We start from the raw sequence: 7,353 nt of genomic DNA on the forward strand, positions 1-7,353 counted from the left end.
AAAAAACTGATTTTGTTTTAATTGTTAACAAAACGTTCTTCAAAAAGACCCACATAAAGGTTAGCATAGCTCGGAGCGAAAGTGGAGCCAATCGATGTTCCATTCGCTTGGAGGTAGTATTCATCATCAAACCTGAAATATATGTCTAAACATATTCAGCCAGCTCTAGAATAAAGTTTGTTGATGGGTATTCGTTAGTATCTCTGTCTCTCAAATAGTGAGCTCGGGCTGCCAGCCCCCGTATAGGGGAATGCTGGTATATAGACTCTCAACATTTAATGTGACCAAAATGCAGTTTTATGTTAATCCCGTTATTGGTGAGATCTTGTTGATGAAGTTTTGAATCTTTCACATATGATGGCAATGCTTGCGCATGAGATTTAATAAGAGTCTACGAAGGTCGACAATGGCTCTAGCATTAAGCCTATTCTTGCAACCACTGGTCTGCCTGGATAATTGCCTTGTTTTAGGTTTGTGTAATTTCGGGAAAATGTACAGGCATGGACGTATGGCACATTTGCAGCAAAGATATTCATATTCAGGTTTTGAGATAAGGTTATTTAATAGGTTAGATTAGAGTGTATCTCTCTTTGGAACACCTGTGTGTGGGTTTCTAGGCCCGAAACAGTGTTTTGAGAAAACGTGCTTAAGTTTAAGGCCGTGTGGCCGATACATAAAGCTGATTAAAGACCATCAAGAGCAGTGTGCGGGTTTCTTCTTTTTTCTCATCTTATTCAACTGTTACCATGCACCTGCAAAAAAGATAGTTTAGATGTGCCTTGCCTTTTGAAATTTATACATAATAGAACAAAAATGGACGGAACATTTAACAGATCCGATTTTTTTGTTTGTAAATGCTTTGCTACAATGACACACTTAGCTAGCTACCCGCCTCGTTCCTTTCTGTTAGCATGTGCACATATTAAGTACACCATCATGCTTTAGGGGTACCTGTCTTTTCAGATTCCACAATTATTCTTTAGTTGTGGACACTACATAACTGCACTCCCTATCTTGCTATTGGTCCTCATCTTTGTAAGCCACCTTTATTGTTCACCTGTGTGTTTTATCAGTTTCTTTGTGAAAAATGTAGCATAGTAGATGACAGTCGCTAAAGCAAGGAGCTATAGCAGCACACAAGTAGACTACAAATGCATGCTGGGCCGGGCACGCCCTGAGCTACTGGAGGGAAATTGGAGCAGCGAGAAGGCTGATGCTCCAGCCTTTGGGAAAGCCGCTCCACGCTCCAGTCAAATTGGGCACGCTAAGCTCCTCACCCCAGCTCTGCTCCGCTCACATACTCTGCTCCCGAAGACCTCAGACATAGATGGACATTGAATACTTACTTGTACCACGGGTGACCTGCCTGCTCACCCATGATCAGTACTTTTAATACAAAACAAAACGATCAGTTGCAAACTTAACTGATGATCCTATCAATTCTTTCTTATCTATGTTTGGAAATTACTTCTATGTAGGTTACTGCATCTAGTATGAAACTGGTATTATCACACCAGAGATAATGTAGGCTGTTATAACCACATCCTCTCAGTCAGATGCAACCCCATGTATACTGATCCAAAATATGAACACAACATGCACTAATTTCAGAGATGTTACTGAGTTACAGTTCATATAAGTAAATAAGTCAATTTAAATAAAAATAAATAAATAATGCCCTAATCTATGGATTTAACATGACTGGGCAGGGGTGCAGCCATGAGTGGGCATGGGAGGGCATAGGCCCACCCACTGGGGAGCCAGGCCCAGCCAATCAGAAGGAGTTTTTCCCCACAAAAGGGTTTTACTACAGACAGAAGTACTCCTTTTTTTATTTCAGCTCATGAAAAACAGGACCAACACTTTCCATGTTGCGTTTATATTTTTGTTCAGTATACAGTAGTTCAGCTCAGCCTTCCCCCTTTCAGTGTCGGACTGACACATCAACTGACTAGTGTTGTCAGCCAAGCAATTAATTCTGTATGTGCCAGTTCAATGTGGACCCTAAGAGAGCCAATTGACAGGGCAAGGAGAAAAACGTTACATAATGGCCATGTTGCGAGCCAGACCAGATATCGGAATGAATCATTGAAGGTCATCTTGACTCATTGGAGGACAACTACAGTGTAATAATAATGTAAAGTACTTTACATTGAGGAATTTTGGGGACTTTTCTTCCATCAGTCCAGGGTTGAGGTTCTACGAGACATCACAAGAAAGTAGGTGTAATGTTATGGGTGCTGCAGCCTCGTTGAAACAACGTTTCCATGATGAGCTGTTACAAAATCTCTCGACAGAGCACTTACACAGTACACACATTCTTATTTCCCAGTATCTCGCACACCCTTGTTTTTTCCTCGTGAGAATGTCTTCTGGGTCGTTCCATATGATTTCAATCCCTTTCTGTCTGCACCCCTTTTGATTTGAACACAACGTTTCATACATGTTTGGCCATGGTGGAAGTGGTCAGAAAGGGACAGTTTGAACCTGAATGCCAAAACACCCAGGATAGATGTGCTCAAAGTTGACCCATGTTTTACAGTTTGACAAGCCTGTTCGTAAGCTTTCAAATGATGTCAAACTCAACCGTTCAGTGATGAAGACATGGATGTCTCATGGTAGGGTGGGGAATGCAAAATGGGTCAACTTTTAATGTTTTGGCATTCAGGTCCAAAAGTCACTTTCTGAGCCCTTACTCTATGGGCAAACATGTATGGAAAGTTTCGTTCAAATTAAAGGAGTGCAGTCAGAAAGTGATTGGAACTTCTTTTGAATTGACGTACAGGCCCATACTTCAGAATCAGCAATGTTACAGCTAAACAGGAAATGACTGGCTGTGAGTGTAACACATAATATAAAGTATGTTTGTTTTTTCAGAAATTGAAGAATGTGAAATTGTCCTGAGAAATATGATGGATTGAAATCACTGTAAACATCAGCAGGGACTGAGTGAAAAAGTTACTTGGCCAGTTTGTGGTGAAGGTTATGACTATTGACCTTTAATCAAGTTAGTCAACATCATGATCGTGTGGGTAAGTAAGCGTAACCCATGTTGTATTCCTGTAAACGGGGTCTTGACTTCCACTCTGCTTGCAGTTTCGACCACCCGCTGCACCAACACACGTGCACAAAGGCAGGAAGTCTCGTCTCTATGTCTCTAAGCCATCTCCATGCGCACACAAACACACACCATTACCATCACACAAAGACACATACACACCTCTGTACATACACGGTACACTTGCTGCACTATATAAAAACACTCGGGTTCACAGCGAGAGAAGAAAGTCACAGCTTTAACCAAACTTCCACCACACGTAAGTGATGTGTACAATGAAAACAACATGCACCTCCACTGTGGTCTGGTGTTGTGCATGCTCAAGTGACAAACAGTGTGACATTTAGGCCCTTGCCTTTTGACTCATGGAAAGACTGCCTTGCAAGGCTTTAGATGTAACGAATCTCTAGATGTAATGATTAACCTTTTTGTCGCAGAGACTGAGCAAGCAATGGCTCCTCTCCCCATCCAAAAATGCTTTGATTAACACAAACTAGGTCAAACTTAATTTGTGTCAGCCAACCATCTGAGGGACCAGTCACTAACATCTCAGGGAACAGTGGTGGTCCACAGACCAGGGGTTGAAGACCACTGCTCTATTGGAAACCCTGAACACAGCTATTAAGTTGTTGTAGAATGACACTCCACTTGAAAATGATTCTGCATTAACACACATTAGTATAATCGTAATGCAGTATAACACTTGTGGTAAAAATACACTAATATTCCTTTAGACAGACGAGCCCTGCTGATGTGAGTTCTTAAAATGCAAACATCACAAAACTGTTGTGAAAAACATGAGATGCCACAATGACCACAGAAACGGAACTGTTAGTATTATGACTAATTTATTATAAAAAAATAGACTATCTTTACAGGAACAACATGATCAGTACAGGAACTAAAGAATGCAAAAGTATTACAATAAAATAGCAGTAAAAGTTGCCTGGCGCCTGAAAAATAGGCATAGGCCCAATGCCATCAAATATGTAAAAACATATATACAATAGAGAATCAATTCAACATTTAAAAGTTGTTAAAAAAGATATTGTCAATCTATAAAGAAAAATAGAATGTACAGCTAAAGACATTGAAATTCCATACACAGCAATCAGTGCTATTTTCAAGTTAAATTGTGGTTGTAATTACAAGACTCAAATTCTAGCTGCTGCGTCAGGGTCAAGGACCATAAAAAACCTCTGTATGAACAACCATTTACAGTGTGTGATGTCAGTCACATACAATGCTGTGTACTTACTTAAGTAGCTACAGTATATAGGTAGCTTACCTTGAGGTTGAATGACTGACATAAGTGCACATCATTGATGCAAGCCCTTGCTACCTAACACAACTTGAGAATATATCTTTCAAAGTCCTTCGTTGACATCATGTATTACAGTATGTTGACATAATTGTCTCCTAGTCAGCTGACATGAGCTTCCATTTGGACCCAAATTAAAGATGGCTGCCGTGCATCATCAGTAACAAGCTGTCTGAAGGTCGTGCCCAAAGTAAAGATGACTGCCATGCAACATCTGTAACAACCTGTCTTAGGTTGGTGCCCAAAGTAAAGATGGCTGCCGTGCAACATCACTAATAACCCATCTGAGGGGGGTGTGCACGTCTGATGGTGGTGCGCATGTCTTCATAGACATCGCTAGTCTTGCCCTGTGTTGGTCTAATCGTTGCACGCCATGCCTTTAACTGGGAAGACAAGAGATATTGGTCAGATAAGGTACGGTTAGTACGCTATATTATTAACATTTAACTGACACTCTTATCCAGAGCGACTTACAGGAGCAATTCGGGTTAAGTGCCTTGCTCAAGAGCACAGCAACACATTTTTCACCAAGTCTGCTCGGGGATTCTAACCAGCGCCTTTTCTGTTACTGGCCCAACACTCTTAACCTCTAGGCTACCTGTCACCCGTTTAGAAGGGGGAGGGATGTGGTCTTGTGTTTCAGTAAATATCTTTTGTATGGAATTGAAATGAATTGAACTAACATTATCATCAACACATTGCAAATGTCAAAAATGTACATGTATACTGTACACACACACACGCGCGAGTTAGATGAGACGGAATATGCAGGGGCAGAATTTGAGCAAGACCGCAGAAGCAGTTCATAACTCATGAAATACGATCAATGTAGATCAAATCAAACAATACCACTGAACATGTCTAGTATAAGGAGCTATTTCCTGTCAAATATGTTGTTACCTGTACTGATAATAGAACTTCCCCAACAGATTCCATCAGGTCTACATATATGAGTCAAAGCAAAAGGCTGAAGTTAAAAACGGTGCATTTCCCCACCAAAGACAGGTCAGTGGAGACAGTGCTGAGGTGGCAATCTTGCCACCCGACAAACACCCTCAAACACCTACACACAGATTCACAAGCTTAAACACCTACACACAGATTCACAAGCTTAAACACCTACACACAGATTCACAAGCTTAAACACCTACACACAGATTCACAAGCTTAAACACCTACACACAGATTCACAAGCTTAAACACCTACACACACACACACACACACACACGAAAAAATACTATAGTATACTATAATATAAATACTGTAGTATTCACTGTAGTGTTTTTGTGGACTAAAGTAGTATTTACTGTAGTATTTACAGTTAACTATAGTATAAATACTGTAGTAAAAGAAAATTGTATTTTATACTATAGTATTTACTGTAGTGTTTTTGCGGACTGTAATATACTTGTCACGTTCCTGACCTTATTTCCTTTGTTCAGTATTGTTTAGTTGGTCAGGACGTGAGCTGGGTGGGCATTCTATGTTATGTGTTTCTATGTTGGGTTCATTGTATTAGCCTGATATGGTTCTCAATCAGGGGCAGGTGTTTTACATTTCCTCTGATTGAGAACCATATTAAGGTAGGCTGTTCTCACTGTTTGTTTGTGGGTGATTGTTGCTGTGTCTGTGTTTGTTCGCCACACGATACTGTTTCGTTTCGTTCCGTTCGTTTGTTCCTTCATGTCCGTGCGTTCATTTTTATATGTTCTCAAGTTCAGGTCTGTTCACGTCGTTTATTGTTCTGTTTTTTTTTAAGTGTTTTTCCGTCTTCGTTTACATAATAAATAAGTATGTATTTAAACCACGCTGCATATTGGTCCGATCCTTGCTCCTCCTCAGACGAGGAGGAAGACGAGCGTTACAATACTGTAGTATTTACAGTAGTGTTTTTGCTTACAAAAGTAGTATTTACTGTATTATACTTTAGTATTTACAGTTAACTATTGTAAAAATAATGATGTAAATTAACTGTATTATATAATAAACTATTTAATGAAGTGTTTTTGCAGAGTGTAGTATTTACTGCAGTGTGCTTGCGGATTGTATACTATAGTATTTACTGTCGTGTTTTTGCGGACTGTAATATACTGTAGTATTTACTGTTGTGCTATTGCGGACATTACTGTAGTATTTACTATAGTATTTTTGTTTTATTATCTTTGACATAGAAGTGGAGGCTTTTTCCTTGAGGAAACCTACTGGAGAAATACTAAAAGAGAACATTTTCCATAACCTGTAGGTAGGTAGGTAGGACTGGGGTCTGAAAAGATATAGAAAAAAGCAGAAGCTCTGAACTAACCTAGCACAAATGTGGATATGGGGAGGGGAATGGGCAGGGGTTATGCATATTAAATACTGTAGTATTTACTATCGTTAAAGTCTAGTGTTTTTGCGGACTGTAGTGTTTTTGGGGACAATACTGTAGAATTTACTCAGGTTTTTTCAGATAATACTGCAGTATACTACAACATTATATAGTAAGTACTACACATGATCGAGGGGTACTACAGTGTATTGTACAGTATACTACAGAATTCTATAGTAACTACTGTAGTATTCTATAGTAAACTGCAGTATTTTTTCATGTGGGCACACACACACACTTTACTGTAGTACTTACCCTGGGGATGACCCAGGTGAAGAGGATGAGCAGACTCAGGAGAAGCACAGAGCCAGCAGTGACAGCTGAGACCAGGACCAGATACCAGGACATTCCTAGCCCTGAGGACGCATCTTTCTGGTCACACTCCTCATCTGTGGCACAGCAACACACCAGGGTAGCACACATGTTTTAATTCAGTTCAGTCCAATACTACTCAACAAACGGACCAGTCTGAACTTGTTTAGAAGTTACAGCCTGGTAGCTCAAGTCATTCCCTAACCCTCCTCTTGACCCCATTACCCTTCAATATTTGCAGATCTGAAGGATCTGGACAGGTATAACCAGTGGAGCAGCTTCCAACGTACAGA

General features: G+C 40.1%; 1 long non-coding RNA gene and 1 other non-coding gene across 2 annotated transcripts; both read right to left on the reverse strand.

Annotated features, from left to right (window-relative positions):
* Positions 1-3,887: 3,887 nt before the first annotated feature.
* LOC129832766 (uncharacterized) lies at positions 3,888-7,124 on the reverse strand. The gene is made up of 2 exons (XR_008756004.1): positions 7,004-7,124; positions 3,888-4,762 (listed from the first exon to the last, which is right to left on the reverse strand). It is a non-coding gene; the product is annotated as an uncharacterized LOC129832766 (long non-coding RNA).
* LOC129834045 (U7 small nuclear RNA) lies at positions 6,556-6,608 on the reverse strand. Its single transcript, XR_008756174.1, has one exon. It is a non-coding gene; the product is annotated as a U7 small nuclear RNA (small nuclear RNA).
* Positions 7,125-7,353: the final 229 nt, after the last annotated feature.

This window comes from Salvelinus fontinalis, chromosome 34, assembly GCF_029448725.1.
Source record: "Salvelinus fontinalis isolate EN_2023a chromosome 34, ASM2944872v1, whole genome shotgun sequence".
Classification (NCBI taxonomy): domain Eukaryota; kingdom Metazoa; phylum Chordata; class Actinopteri; order Salmoniformes; family Salmonidae; genus Salvelinus; species Salvelinus fontinalis.